This window comes from Heloderma suspectum, chromosome 1 (assembly GCF_057233095.1).
Source record: "Heloderma suspectum isolate Gila_16-S chromosome 1, 16-S_ref, whole genome shotgun sequence".
In the NCBI taxonomy this organism is placed as follows: domain Eukaryota; kingdom Metazoa; phylum Chordata; class Lepidosauria; order Squamata; family Helodermatidae; genus Heloderma; species Heloderma suspectum.
Genome location: NC_139458.1, coordinates 198,571,925 through 198,589,656, shown reverse-complemented (window position 1 = coordinate 198,589,656; position 17,732 = coordinate 198,571,925). Strand labels below are relative to the sequence as shown.

The 17,732-nt window shown below is 43.7% G+C and overlaps 1 long non-coding RNA gene across 1 annotated transcript; it reads right to left on the bottom strand.

The window, feature by feature from the left end:
* Positions 1 to 1,893: 1,893 nt before the first annotated feature.
* Positions 1,894 to 16,698, bottom strand: LOC146358604 (uncharacterized). Its single transcript, XR_014787113.1, has 4 exons — positions 16,634 to 16,698; positions 11,920 to 12,041; positions 7,288 to 7,442; positions 1,894 to 5,345 (listed from the first exon to the last, which is right to left on the bottom strand). It is a non-coding gene; the product is annotated as an uncharacterized LOC146358604 (long non-coding RNA).
* Positions 16,699 to 17,732: the final 1,034 nt, after the last annotated feature.

Genomic DNA, 17,732 nt, shown 5'->3' with positions numbered 1-17,732 from the left:
TCCAGCCTCCACTGGTGTCAGACTGTTTGTGAGAGACCAGAGAGAGAGTTTAGCCTTGGGAAGAAAAGACTGAGGGGAGACATGATAGCGCTCTTCAAGTACTTGAAAGGTTGTCACAGAAAGGAAGGCCAGGATCTCTTCTCCATCATCCCAGAGTACAGGACACGGAATAATGGGCTCAAGTTACAGGAAGCCAGATTCCAGCTGAACATCAGGAAAAACGTGCTGACTGTTTAAGCAATACGACAATGGAACCAATGACCTAGGGAGGTAGTGGGCTCTCCCACACTGGAGGCATTCAAGACGAGGCTGGACAGCCATCTGTCAGGGATGCTTTGAGTTGGATTCCTGCATTGAGCAGGGGGTTGGACTCGATGGTCTTATAGGCCCCTTCCAACCCTGCTATTCTATCATTCTAAGAACACATACTCCTTGGGAAAGTGGGGCACGTGTAATTAATATGAATATTATTATTTTGTTATAGCTCTTCACTCCGTAACAAAGTCTTCCCCAACCTGGTGCCCTCCAGATGTATTGGACTGTAACACCCATCAGTTCCAGCTACCATGGCCAATGGTGAGGGATCATGGGAGTTGAAGTCCAAAACATGTGGAGGACACCAGTTTGTGGAAGGATTCAAAAACTGAACTAACACATACTCTTGAGGAATAGCTCTAGGGGGGTTGCTATGGTACTTCAAACAGCAAAACAGCAGAGTCATGAGGCACTGTAGAGTCATGGCGGACTTTTTTTTTTTTTTTGCTGAGGGCTGCATTACCTCACAAGTAATCTGTCAGAGGCCACACATTGGTCCTGAGTGGGACCAAAGCCAGTGGTGGGCAGGGCCAGAGCCCAAAGTGCGTGAGTGTCATGGACCAGCACCCCAAATCATCATTCCCAGTGGATTCTGACCCCTGTCCTCAGAAGCGGCTCTGGAGTCCATAAGAGAAGACTTGGCAACCGAAAGACATTGCAAGGGTTTCATCGCCCCAGAACTCACTTTTTCAGAAGAACCCCGGGGGCATGCCCCTGCATTCAGAGGAGGTTGCATTACCATCCTCAGACCTTGAGGACATGGGTCATGAGGGCAGTAGCCTGTCACAACTACGCCTACATTGTCAAAGTCTGAGGTTGCTGAAACAGACCAGGGCCCTTTAAGGATCAAAGTCTCAGTCAACGTAGAAGTGGAGCGAACCAGCCTAAAGGCTGGTAACCTCCTATTTAAGCTTCACTGTGCTCTGATTATTGTTGGAGCAACCTATAGACACTCCTTGTTTGGCTTCCAGCCCAGCACCACTTGGAGCTTTCGGTGGCACTGATCTCGTTCTGCCTTGCTTCCTGAGAAACTTGATCCAGCCTGATCCCTGCTCAAGATCTGATCCCTAGTAGAACCCTGCAACCCACAGAGAATCTTCAGAGCCCACAGCCTGAAATGGTACAGTGGGTCACCCCTTTTGTCCTTCTGCCATCTCCTTTCCTCTCTTTTCCGGCCATCACTGTCTCTCTCTTGCTTCCCATGCAGTGGGTTGCCAGGGGAGGGACAGAGGACTCTTGCCAGAGCTCCGAACTGATTGCATGCAGAGGACTTTTGAAATTATGCTGAGGGCTGTAGGTTGCCTACCCCTGCCATAGAGAGCAAATATCATGTGGTATAGGTTTTGCAAGCCAAAGCCTGCCTCATCAGATGCATGAGGTGGTAACTTAAGGAGTTCAATTCCTTTTTGAAATAAACTTAAGTTGATAACTTAACTTTATAACTTAAGGAGTTATATTCCTTTTTGAAATAAAAGGAATTATATTCCTTTTTGTTAATAATACTTCTTGCCAGAGCATTTCACTCACAAGGGTGAAGTCTGAACTGTTGAGCAAAATATAAAATAATCATCTGGGTTTATCCACCTCAGCAAATTTTAATAAAATAGGCACTGCGCAGTTACAGCATGTTAATGCACAGACAGCATAAGCAATGCCCCAGTCAGACATAGCTTAAAGAATTGCAGGTGTTGTGCATCCCAGACGCCCTTCTGCAGAAGCTTCCCCCCGCCCCGCTCTCACCAGGAACATGTGTTATACACGCACAACTTTTATCTATGATGGTCAGCAAATTGCATAATTGTTTCATTATGCCTGGGGTGGAACTGTATTCGTGGACAAGTGACTGGAAAAGAGAAAAATGCGAGGCTAGAAAATTACAATACCGACCTGCATGTGACTCTAATGTAAATAACAGGATAAAGTGCACAGGATACTGGCAGTCTTAAGGGAGCAAGCAATTGAAAACAGCTTGTTGTTGTACTTAGCAAAGGGCATCCCTACATAAGTATGGAGGATATTGCCTCAGTACTAATTACCTGACTGCTTGTTCTTCAGAACACTTCTAGCCCTATATTTCCATTATTGCATAATTTCATACACAGGACTTATTAATGATAATACTTAGCATTTATATAAACTTCCACATATATTAGCTCATTAAGCCTTATTGCATCTCTCTAAGGTAGGTTGATGATATTACTCATTTGTTGATGAAAGGGTGTGTGTGTGTGTGTGAGTGGGGGGGGGGGACGGCGGCTGAGAATTAGTGGCTTCACTGAGATCACTCCAAAAGTAAATGGATGAAGTGAGATTTGACCCAAATTCACAGCTCACACTTAGTCTTGCTATACCAGCTTTCAGATTCCAAATACATATGCCTGGCTGCAATTGTGTAACTCTGGAGTGTAATTTTAGCTGGGATATTTGGTCTGCTTCATCCATGCATGTGCATCACTTGAACACTCTCTATACTTGATTACTGTACTCTTGTGTCCTATGTATATGTTCTTTCACATTTTCTGGTGAATGTATAATTATCAAGTGATGTACATCGGGGGTGGGCAGAAAGCAGATCTCCAGATGTTTTGGACATCAACTCCCAGTATTCCTGACAATTGGCTATGCTGGCAGGGGCTTCTGGGAATTGAAATCCAAAACATCTGGAGCTCTACCTTCTGCTCTCCTCTGATGTGCATGAATGTGTATGAACCAAGCCTTGATAATGAGAGCTGAATGTGTGATCCAGTTTCATTGAAATATATTATACTTCAGGATTTCATTCAGTCCACATTTCAAAGGGAACCGACCTGAGCTGCACCTCCTGGATTAATGTCTGGATCAGAATGGAGTTATTGTTTGGAATCTGCACTTCTAGAAATTTCTCAATACAGTTCTTGAGTCAAACCCCCATCTGTATAAAAATGGGTATTTTAGGATAGGAAAGGAAGGAAAGGTTCCTCCTGTGCAAGCACCGAGTCATTACTGAACCCTGCTGGCGTTTTCATGGCAGACTACAGCAGGGTGGTTTGCCATTGCCTTCCCCAGTCGTGACTACCTTTCCCCCAGCAAGCTGGGTACTCATTTTGCTGACCTCGGAAGGATGGAAGGCTGAGTCGACCTGAGTCGGCTATCCAAGACCCGGCTTCCGCTGGGATCGAACTCAGGTCGTGGGGAGGGTTTCGGTTGCAATACTGCCACCTACCTACCACTCTGCGCCACACGAGGCTCATTTTTTTTTTTAGCATGTTTAAAAATACATACTTTGAGAGTGAATTTGCAGATGAGTATTTATGACAAAATACATTCAAAGTATCTATTTAATTAGTATTTAAATGCAAAGTTTTGTGCAGATTTTTAAAAAGTACAAGTTAAAGTGGAAACAGGATGGAACAAATTTATGAATGAACATGTGCAGAACTGACATGGTCTGGAAATAGACTGTTCATACCTGGCATGGGGATATGTCAGTGGGATATGAAAGTCCAACCATCAGTGATGGTCCATTTGGCACATGTAAGTCATCACTTGATATGGCAGTCATCAAGTAATAAGGATAACTTGAGTCCTCTGTGGATACAGTCTTTTGCAGTGTCCAGAGAAGTTCCAAATGAGCACATGTTCAAGTGATGAACAAGCAGACTTCCACTTCTATGTTCGAGCTTTCCCCTTCCCCCTGTAGTCCCCTGCCCCATGCCTTCCCAAAATCTGCTCCAGTAGGTCCCCCAACCCTCTAGAGAAGATTTTGAGGTTGTCCAGGGGGCTTCAGAGGGGAAGAGGGAATATCACCCCTCCCTGTTCTGCTGATGGAAGCCATTCCATCAGCTGAATAAGCTAATTGGATTCCACCCTATGTGCACAGGAAGGAACTCATGCAGATGTTGTGGTTAACATGGGAAGGTCAAGCACATGGAAAAGGTGGGGCCTGGCCTGATACTGTGGGTTGCAATTGTCCCTCCATATTTACATGAAGTACCAAGAAGAAGAAGAAGAAGGTGCACCAGACCTTGATAAGAATGTGAACTGATTCCATCAAAAGCATTATACCTGAGTTGATCTGAGGAGTTATTGCAATTCCTAACTGTGGCTTTTGAGTGATGATGATTCATTCCCACATGCAAGTCACCACTTGATGTTGCAGTCCTCATCAAATAATGAAGTTACATGTGGGAACTGGCCCATACACATGTCATCTAAGTGCATGTGCTCCATAACTGAGTAGTCCTTACCGCTAAGTGATGCTACTTTATTATCAGACCTAATCTTTTGTAAGGGAGTTGGATAGTTCTAGCCTTCAGATTGGTAGTGATGGACAAATCTGTTGAGTTTCACATTCTCTCACACTGGAATTTTCAAAATCTCAAGTTCTTTCTCTCCTGAAGATGTAGAACTTGCACATTTTGACAAGTTTTTAACTGAAATGAAAGTCTTACCCATTTTCACCAGCCAAATTCAATAGGTACAGCTATTCCCAGTATGGAGAGAACCATGATGTGCCTGCCTGCCATATAGCTGTTAAAGAAAAAAGAGGTGGTAATCCTAACTAATCAATGAAATGAAACGAAATATGATTGGATACATGGTGATTCAAACTCAACTTTAGGAGCAAAGTGCTCAGATCCCTGGGCCTGGGTGCATGAAATGGTCAGGTTTGGTTTCTCCCACATTTGACATATTTAGTCTCAAGTTCTTTTTGTCTCAAATATGGAGAACTTTGCACATTATGGTAAATGCTTATCAAAATGGAATAAAAACAAAATTATCGTCCATCCGTACAGATTAGTGTATGGAGAACCATATGGGTCACATTAATACCAAAAAGAAGCTGGCCATCCTGGTCAAAATGTTATAGGGGTGAGAGATGAGCTGAACAGTAACACTATACATATTTTGTATGACCCAATTTTTCAAAGTACTTTCAGATAGCAAACATTTTGTTGGCTTAGTAAAGTTCCTCTGGTTGCCAGCAGCCACGGGAGATGAAATATCTGGAATAGGAACATTCTTTTATATGTTGCTTGTTGATGGTTCTTCTGTAGGGAAATAAGAATAAAGAGCAGAGCAATCTGTATTTGCATCTCATTCCTTAAGCCTCTTTGCTGCCCCTTACAGCAAGATAAACAGGGACTTTTATGATGATGATAAAAAATTATTTTATTTCTATTTAATCCCTTTTGACAACAAATGGAAAATGTCATCAGAGAAGAATTTTAATGGATGTCGGTCAAGTGACTGTTGCCAGTAATAATGATAAGTGTGCGTGTGTGTGTGTGCGTGTGTTATCTTATATATATAATTCAAAGTTGGGAGTTAATTGGTCATCCCTTTTTGACTTCCTTCCTGTCGACCGATTCTCATGAAACACACTTCATTGGAAAGCTCTTGACACGCAGATTCCATGAACAACAATGGTTTTCACTATAATCAAAGTTGGGAGTTTATTTATGACCATAAAGCTTGTTTTATTTTAAGAATTAGGCTACTTTCCATAACAATGTACTATACCAATGTACTAAGTCATGTATAATTAAACATAATTAATTGCAGATTGGAGCAAAATGAAATATGACCACAAAAAGTCTCTGTACACCTTTATATACACAGGTGCAAGGCCAAAGTACAATGATATGCTGGTAACATACAGCCTGTAAACAAATCATGAAGGGATCTAGGTTGCCATGAGTCTTGTGTGCTCATTGGCAAATCTCAAGATTCAAGTTGTTCATGAACCACAACAAGGACACGGTGGTCGCCCTGGAGTTTACACCAAGAACATTGTATTTAAGGAAGTTTTGTAAAGGTAAAAGATGTAACACTCTGAATGTTTCCATAAATGCAGTTAGTTAAGGTAAACCTTCCATTGCATTTGATTTTTCTCTGCAAACTGTGTTTGTGGGTAACCAATTGGTAACCCTTGCCAACGCTGATTAAAAAAAAAAAAACTACTCTGAGCATGTGAAGTTTTTGTGTTTTAAACTCACTTAAATCATAGCACCATCTTGACTACAGGAATTAAAATGGAGTTTGCTTTTGCTGCTCTGATCACCTGCCGCTCTCTGGCTAATCATTTGTCCATCCCCCACCCCACCCCACCCCACCCCAGGTACAGGGCCCTGGACCTTGTCTCCATGGTCCAATCGTAGCTGTACCATTGGCTGGATCACTGGGACTATAGCCTGTCTTCTTCCCTAATCTTGGATGCAGCAAATGTGAGGCTAGGGAGTAGTACTGCAAAAGTGGATAGCCGTACTTGTGTATCTTTTCTTCAGTAAGAATGGAGTTGGCTTGTTTATGCTCCTCATTTAGGTGAGAGTCTGGAAAGCAGGGAGGCCCGTGAAATTATTTTTTACTTCAGCCTCTCTGTAGCAAATTCAGCCTTTTCTCATTAAGTTGCTTTGTAGCCCTTGTTCCTTTCAATTATATAACATGCCTGCTTTATTGATCTGTGACCACATAATTAATTCACAAGTGAGACATTCTGCAGCTGTGTAGAAAATGTGCCTGCCTTCATATCACTGGTTGCGGTGAAATTGCTTGTTAAACTAGTGTCTGAGAGAAAAGCACAAACCCAGATAGGTTAATTGGAGAACGAAGGCCAGTAGCTTGTGCTTTAATACAGAACTGAGCTCTAGATACAAAATACCTTGACATTAGGTTCCAACAGCTCTTTTGGCATAGCATCAAGATAGGAACTCCCGTATGTTGAAGAAAACAATAATAGTACAGTGTCAAGTCTTGGACACATGGCCAATGCCAGAAGGTAAAGTGCTCTGCAATAGTACTGGGGTCCATGATGTTGATGATGATATTATTATTATTGTTACTAGCAGTAACATTTTTGTAGTGTTTTTGAGTGTTCAATGCACTTTGCATGCATTATGTATTTGTAATCCTTTCAATAATCATGGAGAAGTCAGTATTATCACCCTCCATATTATGGGGGTGGGGGACTGAGGCTGAGAGAGAGTGGCTTACCTAAGGCCTCCTAGTGTGTTCATGGCAGATGTGAGATGCGAACCAGGAACCTCTTGATCTGTAGTGGATGTTTTGCACGCTCACTTTAAGACTGAGTGGATTCAGCCAGAGATGGATGGTGTTCTCAGGCCTTTGAAACATCTTAAGTACAGATGCTGAAAAATGGAAGCAGCAAAACTCAACCCAAAGCCTGACATTTTTTTTATATTATATATAATTACACCAGTCAAATGTATATGAATCCTTAAGCAATTTTTACATCAATATTTCATTTCATTTATTATATTTCTATACCGTCACATAGCTGAAGCTCTCTGGGCGGTTCACAAAAAAATATGTGGTAAGCATCTGATTAAATAAATTATAGTGGAATCCTATAATATCTTACTCAGAAGTAAATTCCATTGAGTTCGATAGGGCTAGGGTAAGTGGGTTTAGATTGCAGCCTCTGTCTCTTAGCTAGTTTCATAGCACATGGAGGTCAACAAGACTCACTGACCCAGCCAACGTTTGTACATGTGTGGTAGGCTAGCTCAGCAGCCTCCAAAATATGCACCTGGATGCTTTATTTATAGATTGCCATGCTGTTCTCCCTGGCTTCCATTGTTGGCTGGATATTTTCTTGGCAAAGATGGGATGTGTAAGTTGGATGGCATTCATTGGTATTTAAATAAACTTGGATATAATGATGCATAGTTAAACCATGGAATTCTCAACCTCAACATGTAGCGATGGTTGCCAACTTGGGTGGCCTTAAAAGGGGATTGCACAAATTCATGGAGAAGGCCATCAATGGCTACCAATCCTGATGGCTATATATTACCCAATAAGCCAAAGGAGAAGGTTCCCAAAACACAGTTAGTACAAAAGATAAAGAAAGCTACCATATCGTTATAAAGTGGGTATAATTGTGATAGTACAATATAAATATAATGTTTGTTATAAAACAACAATTATAATTGTGGTCGGTGGAACAGTTGTTGTTATTTGTTGAATTTGCCAGGGTTCTTTTGTTTTCCTTATTGCCCTGAACAAAGCTTCAAGGTGGGAGACAAAACAAACCTCTAGCCACGGAATTTATCTGGGTTTTATCATTTTTTTCTTACAGCCCCACAAAAAGCTTCAATGAGGGAAACAACAAACTTTCACAGACAAGCGGTGGATATGGCCAGCTGCTCCTGGAGAACATGAGCAGGAGGGTACTTTTGCACTCATGTCTTGCTTGTGGGTTTCCCATAGGCATCTAGTGGGCCACTGAGGGAACAGAATGTGGGACTGGATAGGCCTTTGGTCTGATCTAGCATGGCTCCTCTTATGTTCATGCCATAGAACTACATACCTATTGCACATGGACCAAGAATAGGGAGGCAAGACACAACTTTGGGGGCTAAATATTAGCCACTCTGGAAGCTCTTTTCAAGTTGAAGAGCAGGTAGAAATGGTTTTAAATCAATCAATCAATCAATCAATCAATCAATCAAATGGGTTGGATGCAGAGGTTTAATTTCACCAGCAGGGGCATCCCTGAGTACAATTCTGCTCAGAATACTCTCACTGATCCCTCTTTCCTCTGCAACCCCCAATGCCACCTCCCCTAATGCTCTGAAGGGTCCCACAACCCTCTGGAGCAGATTGTGTGTGGGAGGGTGAAACACAGGAGACTGCAGGGGGAGGAGTAACTCAGCAAAGAACAGTGCCTCCCCTATTCAGCCAGCAGAAAAGCTCCACTGGATTAAACGCCTTCTGCAGACAGAAGGAGCCCTTCATTCCATGGGATACTTTTGCTGGATCCAACGCAATGTGTGAAATAATCCTTGAGTAATAGCACTGGCAATACTGGAACTTTGGCATACACCTGTGCACAGAACAGATCGATCCTGCTTCTTGATATACCAGAAATTATGTCGTGAAAATGAAACACCACAGGAAGCATAGAGTCAACAGTTAAAGCATAGACTCAGCATTGATCCAACACTGAAGGACCAGAGCATGTCCCTTAGAAGTTTGTTTCCTAGACATTTTTATTTTTAGCATCTATACTAATAGCAAGCTCAATGCTTCAATCGCTCTGTCCTCGCCTAGCCAAAATGGCACCACCACACTCAAGTGGATGGTGAACCATACTTGAGGGTTCCCTGAGATGTGCAGAAGCACCACCCTTCCCACAAAAAACTTTAGAAACAACACCTTAGGGGGACCCCAAAGCAACCCGGTGGGGGCCGAGCATGCTCAGCGGCTACAAAATGCTTACTGACAGTTGTGGGGCGAACAGAAAACTGGGCGGGAGGGGGAATAAAATGAAGTATCAACTATCAAGTAGGAAGCACTGACTGAATGAATGGAACAGTGCACAGAGGCACCTCACACTGCAACATTCTGTTGCAGTCCCACTGCTAGGCTGTATGATATATTGGCTGCTCTTCAAAACTGTTCTGACACCGATACTCTGATTTTGTTTCCCTTCTTTGAAGATTGTAATTTTAAAAAAAAGTTTTAAAAGGATGGATTTTAGGTGGTTTTATTGATGATTAGCTATTGTGTTGTAAGCCGCCCAGGGGCCTCTTTGGAGACATGTTGTCAGACATAAATTTTCAAGCAGATGGATGGATCTATTCAATTTTGTGGGCTCTCAGATTTGGTGCATGCACACAGACTTTTTATCTATGGCATTTAGTTATATTGGGTAGTATCTACTGCCTTCCATCTGCAAGCAGAGCTGGCCACTGATTCTGGTCAGTGCACAGCTCCACCAACCTGCCCCCTTCCAGAAATGACCACTTCTGGTCATTTCTGCTCGCCTCTGGAAGCACTAAATCACCGTTCCATAGGCAGTAGGGGCCACTTATGGATCAGAGTTGGTGGGGCTGGCTGTGCACAGACCAGAATCAGCTGGCACCATGTGCAAGGGCAGCATTGGATTCTGCCCATTATTTAGAACTATGTCACTTGCAAATGACCTTGATCCTTCAGGCAATGTGATAGGTTTCCACGATCATCCTGGGAGCAGAAGAAATGGCCTGCTTTGGATTAAAAGGCAATGGAGAATATCCAAATTAAAAGAAAACGCAGCAGGAGAGGAGGTGCAGGGAAACAGAGGTGATAGGTCTCAGAAGAGCAATGACAGGAGGGGAAAGAAGTAAACAGACACTGGGCTTCCCTCTTGGAGGTGAAAAAGGAGTTCAAACATGATAATTAAAAGCTAAAGAGAAGTCAGTGGAATAATTGGAAGCAATTATTTTTCAGCAGAACACCATTTGGGCACTCTGAAATAACATTTCATAGGATTCTAATGGAGATCATTTCCACTATACTGAACAGTTATTATGTACAGTAGAACAAAACCAATACTTTTTGTTGTTGTTGCTACATGTCAAGAAAAGGTCTTCGCAAAGAGTCTCTTTGTCCTTCCCTCTCTTTAGAAAAGTAGGGAGGTGAAAACTGTTCCAAGAATGTAAACGTTCTGGTTTTCATGGAAAGAAGAGGCAATAATACTGTTCTGCAGTAAGGTTTTTGTATTGTTGTTAAAGGTCATTGCCTTAGTTTTTAGTGATACAGAAAGTGAAGCAACTTAAAAAGTGATGAAAAAACCAAATATATTAATAAAAGGCATCATTAGTAGTACCTCACAGAAAGTAAAGTGTGTTTGAAGGATTTTGTCAAGGATATTTTAAAATGTGAGCTTCTCTTACCATATAATAAGAGCTCTGCCTTACCTTTTTAATCAACCAAACGATTAAGCTCTGCTTTCTGTGGACTATTTCAACCCCCAAATCTAATCAAATGCTGTTTATAGAGTAATATTCATCTTAAGTGAAACTTCAATGTCAGAAGCACGTAATGCCGAGGTATATGAAATTTTGACTTATATCCTTGACACACAGGACACAGCATTGATTTGGGGGGGAAGCTTCTGATTTTAAATTAAAAAGGATCGTTCAAGAATATTTCAGGAGCAATGTGGGAAGGAGAAAATCATTAAAGACCTTTTACAGGCCAAACTGCACATTACAGCATTTGCAGGCCTCTGACCCCCCAAAAAAGCTAGTCATGTTGTCATGTTCTCAGTTCTAGCCCTGTAGCATGTACTTTCACTTGCCCATGACATGACTTCATCACACCATGTGTTTCTGTGCCACCTGCCAGAAGCTGCCAATTATGTGGCATGGAGGCACAATGTCACTTCACTGGGAAGTGACCAAGAAAGTAAAAACGCAAGCCATTTGGGATAGTAATCCTAGCCCTATTCATGTGTTCTGTACCTGAATAGAGCAAATGTGTGAGGAGGGGGAGTGTTCCAACACTACCTCTCTCCATCATCACATTCATCACCCTGTACTCTGGGGGGACAACAGTCTGAAGAAGAGAGCCTCTTGTATCTGTGGAGGCAGTCCACACGAGCCGGAATGCTGGGAAATTAGGGTTCTTGTTCACGTAGAGAGCATCCATGGATACAAAAAGCTCTCTTCTTCAGACTGCCACTCTCCACAAGTACAGGGTGATGAATGTGATGACAGAGAGGGGCGAAGCTGAAATGCTCCTTCTCCTCACATGCTTATTCAGGTACAGAACACCTGAATAGGGCTCCTATGTTCATTATAAAGGGCATTCTGTCCCTAAGTCAAAGGGACTTACCTGTTTGAGTAGTTTTTAGATTGCTCCTTTGGAGTAGTTGGTAAAGACTGCCTGAGACACTCAAATTGACTTTGTTTCATTTGGTTCAAAAGATATTAGTCAAGCTGAATCTCACCGCCTACCTACGAGCAAAAGTGGAATGGTTAAAATTATAATTTCAAAATTTGTGAACTTGTACACCTTTCATCTCAGTGCAGGTGCAGAACACCAAATGAGACTAATTGGCTTGTAATTATGTTGCTCAACATTAGTACGGTTGGAATGGCAAATTATTAATGCATGTTGGCTTCAATTCCCACATCCTCTACCAATAAACAGTAAAGAAATTAATTCAGTCCATAGCAGCTTACATTCTTCTAGAGACAATCAATGAATGCTTTTCAAAAAGCTTCCCATACTTTATTCCCACTATTTATTCACCTGGACCTTATGTATTTTTTGGGGGGTTAAAACTGTAAACTCTTTGAGACAGAAGCCTGATTTTTACAGCATAAGCAAAAGAAAGTATTATGTACATGGATGGCACATAAATTCTGGAAAAAATATAAGATAAAATACCTGATTAATGGTACTTCCCAACCCCAATTTTAATATGAAGTCAGTAGGAGTTGCCCAAGCCCACCAGTGTAATAGTTAACAAGTCCTCTCAAACCCTGCAAACACGAAACTGATCATATGATGTTCACAATAAGCTATTTAACATCATATCCACCAAAGTGATGAATGAGTGAACTCTCCATAATTTACCCAGTCAATAGGTAACTAGTAGCAAAATCAGGAATGTGCAAATCCTTGCTGGACCAAAAAGTGGGTCTCTGTGGGCCTGGCGTAGTTGCTTTCTGTGGGCAGTGTGATCAGCAAAGCTGCTGATTTTGAGGGTTGTCTTTGAGGGTCTAGCATCTTAGCAACTGTGCCATACCTACCGTACATGAACTGCTGGTATTCTTCCAAGTAGGGGTGTATGAACCCCCCACTGTCCAGTCTGGGGGAGGGGTCTGACATGTGGCAATTTGGGCTACTTGGGGCCCTGTAGAGTCCTCCAGACTCCCTGCTGTGTCCACCAGAGTTGGTGGAGCGGCTCTCCAGCGTCCCATAAAACATGATACACTAATGGCAGTGCCATTAGCCTATCGTGGGAAAATTACAGCTGTATATGGCATATTTCATGCCATTTGCAGCCAAAAAGCACTTTTACCTAAATTGCAGCTTTTTATGGCTGTATTTAGGTAAAAGTGGGTGTTTTATGGCCACAAATGGTGTATAATATGCCATTTAGAGCTGTAACTTTCCTGCAACAAGCTAATGGCAGCCTGTGTTTTATAGGAATTGTGTTTTATAGGAAGCTGGAGAGCTGCCTCGCGGGAACTCCTCCAGACCCGGAGGTGAGTGCAGCCAATCTGCTGTGGAATCTTGAGGTCAGATTCTTTGAAATCCAGCCTCATTTGAGTCCACAGCAGATTTCTCCAGCATCCCTGCTTCCAAGTGATCTATATGGCATGTAAAGGCTGCAACTGCGAGGACAAATCACCATGAACACTCAGTGCTTTCCAGGCAGCTGGCTGCTGGATATAAGCTCACCATGAAGTGTCCTCTACAGCATCACTGCTAAGCCATGGTACTTCTTAACTGAGGCTCCATTGTCACCCATATTTCTGTAGTATGGAACACAATTTCAATTTGTTCCTTTTAAATGATTTATTCTAAGCAATCCTGAAAATAAAGGGGAAGTTAACAGTAATTCAGGTGCAAATGTTATTAAACTGAAAAACTGCTCATGTAGTGACTTTTCTATGGGTTCATTTCCCTGTTTAATAGACTTGAACTCCATTAAAGTAGTTGCAAAAAAAAAAAAACTATCTCAGTACACATTTTCTCAACGATCCATCTCAACGTAATTGTAATATGCCAGTTACCAGTCCTAAATGAATGGAGAACACTGAAATATTTGTGCCTACTTAATACTTATTTTAGAAAAAAACATTAAGTAAATCAAGGGCTATCAGTGATCCATCAGCAACGTTTTGAAAGTAGCAGAGCTTATTATAAAGCATCTAGCTGCTGAAAATTGAAAAATAAGTGTATGAAATGAGATTCAGTGCTATTTCATGCCTCCAGCCCTTCTGCTCCACTTTCTTCTCCTGTCCCTTTTCCTGCTACGGTAATGTAGCATAGGCATTGCTAACTTGGGGCGGATTACCATGACCCTCTTTTCCATGGTTGTTAAGGCTGCTGCAGAGTCCAAACTGGAGAGACTGGAGTTCTCCTGATCCTTCTACGAACACCACAGAGTCAACCATGGGGAAGGGTTGCACTGTGTCTCCACTATTAATTGACCACAGTGGCTTCTCTGGTTTGTGAGATCCCCCTCCAGGACAGAAAGGTACACCGCATCTTGAAGTCTGGTGAAATGATGGAAGGCTGCAAGTGGCTTTTATGTAGATGACTAGCAAAATGCATGTTAGTGGATTTGGGGACTGTATTTAGCAAGCGTCTCTCGATGGCAACACTGCACCATACAAACATACAAAATCCCTGTTAATCGTGGCCAGGCCACCCATTGTTTTGTTCTTTCTGCAACATTATCTCAAAGTGGAGCACTTTCCCCTTTGAGCAAATGTCAACTCTTATATGAGAGAAAATAAAGAGGTGTCCTCAGGGACACAACTGGGTTGAAGGCGAAATATGATCATATACAAAGAGCCCTGCTGGATCAGACCAAGGGTCCATCTAGTCCAGCATTCTGTTCACACAGTGGCCAACCAACTATCGACCGGGAACCCACAAGCAGGGCATGAGCACAACAGCACCCTCCCACCCAAGTTCCCCAACAACTTGTCTACATAGGCTCGCTGCCTCTGGTACTGGAGGTAGCAGATAGCCATCAAGACTAGTAGCCAGCCACTGATGGCCAGTGATAGCCCCTGGTGATGGCCCCAGCCATGGAGAATGCCTTCTGCTCTTATCTCCTTTGCCTCACCCCTTCACCTGAGCAGCCTCAGGTGAATGGGATTCTGGGTCTTGAGCTGAATCTACACATAGCAGTTTTACCATTATCATACTGCAATGATAACTATTGGTGCACATGACACCAATAGGCATCAATAGTTATCACTGCAGTATGATCTGTATAACTTCTATGTGTAGATTCAGCCTTGGTCGCACTAGAGGGTGATAGAATGTTGGGACTGCCTCTGAGGTTATACTAGTGGGACCTCCAACAATAGGTTGCAGTGTATCCTTGCCCCCAATCAGGAATATTCTTCTTTGGGGTTCCAGCCAGCAATGCCTTTCTCCAGGATACTATAATCTGTAAGGGGCTCAAGGCCAATTCACCTATCCTTCCCTCCCCCTCCTACTTTCCCATGTTTCTTTTCCAATGGATTTTCAACATTTTGTGGCTCCTAGAGGCCATCAGTCCTTTATGAGCTATTTTTGTGGGTTAGGGTTGCCAGCTTTTAAAAAACTGACAGATTTGTCCTTGCCTAGGGACAGTATGATATGGGATTTCTGTATATAGCTTGATCATGGATCAGCAGGTAACATATCCCATGGCATATTGCAGAAATGAGTGTCACCATGGAATGTGTAAGTCTACAAAATTCCTATTAAGCAGGAGTGTAGTGGCAAATTCAGAAGTGCAGGGTCCCTTCATGATAGTCACAGCCACACCCCCTCACAGCCAGGCCCCCTTCTAAGATGATACAACCTTGTAAGATGATACAATACAAATGAGCTTTCAGTCACTTACTTTGGCATAACTGATCACCCTAATTCAGAAATATTGAAAGGTCCATTTGAAAAGAACCCCCCCCCCACACACACACACACACAAGTCATGCCCAGCAACTTCCTAGAAAATATTATTTGGTTAATCATAGAATCATAGAATAGTAGGTTTGGAAGGGGCCTATAAGGCCATCGAGTCCAATCCTGGGCTCCATGCAGGAATCTAAGTCAGAGCATCCCTGACAGGTGGCTCTCCAGCTTCATCTTGAATGCCTCCAGTGTGGACTAAAAAGTTTAGTCCTTTTTAATTCAATAAATAATAATAAATAATATAATCATAGCATATTTATTATTATTATTATGAAGAGCCATTGCAGCCAGGTGTGGAGCAATGCCCCATTAAAATAAATGGAACTTAGTCTGTGGTGACCCACAACTTCTTTAAGGCTGCCATCCTATACACACTTATTTGGGACTAAATCCCATTGAACATAACGGCACTTACTTCTGAACAGACAAGTAGGATTGCCCTACAAGGCTACAAGCATAACTACACTCACTAGGGGAGTAAACTGAAGTCCAAATCAGTGCCGCCACCCCCCGCACCCCGTCAGTAGCCACGGATGTAGACAAAACACACTCGAGTGGTGGGTCAGGAGCACACTGGAGATATAACTGGAGATATAACAAACGTACATCTCAAGGTGAGCTGGCCGAGGTCAGCATCACTTGCAGGAGGAAGGAGGAAGAAGAAGACAGGGAAGCAGAGGGAGGAGACAAGAGAAAGGCAGAAGAGGGCTCTCATTCCCTCCCACCGTACTCATATTTAGGGATATCAGAGAATTCCACGGCAGATCTCGAGGCCGAATGCCAGTGCATTCGGCCCCCCGAAATCCATTGTGGAATGAAGCCCCCCCCACGAAAGGAGCGCGGGACGAAGTCCCCGCCACCCCCACCCCACGAAAGGTGTGCGAAACGGAGCACTTACCTGCTCCTGTCCGCGCTGCTTTGAGAATGGCGGCCATCTTGGTCGCCATTCACTTCCTCCTCTTCCTAGCTGTGATAGGTGACGTAAATACTTACGTAGCCTATCATGGCTAACGCAGAGATGCCATTTGCATGCCTGTGGAGGCCGTGATAGGCTACATAAGTATTTACATAGCCTATCATGGCTAGGAAGGGGGGGAAACCCAGCGTACACAAATGGCGGCGGCTACCGCCATTTGCATACGCTGTGGTTTTTCCCCCTGCCATGATAGGCTATGTAAATATTTACGTAGCTTATCACGGCTCAATACAGGGATGCAAATGGCAGCTACGACAGCTGCCATTTGCGTCCCTGCAGGGCTGCCCAGCGGCCGGATGTCTGGTTGTGGGCGGCTGGATCTGGCTGGTGGCTCCACGGCTTGGCCGCGGAGTGGATCCGGCCAGGCAGGATTCCGGGGGGAGGTACGGAGTGCCTCCCCCCCACCGCGGATGCCCCTGCGCGGAGCCAGGTAAGGGATTTGTACATCCCTACTCATATTAACCCTTCACATTCAGGTTCAGTGACTCATGGCCCGAGTCCCTCCAACATAAACACCACTGAACACATTGGGACTTACTTCCGAGTAAGGACAGCTAGGATCCTACTGTCAACCAGAAGGGTTGGATCCAACCCCAGGCCCCCTCCTGTGCCTTGAGGGACAAATTGGATGTGCAAACAGCGGGTGAAAACTTTTCAGTGCATGGTGCTAAAACATGATCCCCTGCTAATGCCTGCACATCAAGCCCACTGGAATCCCTCTCCCACCCACAGCAAACCCCACGCATACGCGCCAGCGACTGGCAGTGGTGGCGGCAGCACCGCCCCCCCTGCTCCTGCCGTGGCCAAGAACAGCAGCCCTGAACGGGAGGCTGGTGCTGCAGGACGACGAGGGCAGCACTGGGCATGCGGGCATGGAGCAGGGATGGGCAGCTGGGTGGGGAAAGGGTCAGGAAGCTGTGGGTCTGGCTGGGGATGGTTGAGTTGCAAGGTGTGGCGGCTGCTCAGGGGGTGGAAGGTGGAGAAGCAGAGAGCTGAGGAGGAGAATAGCGGGCGCTGAGAG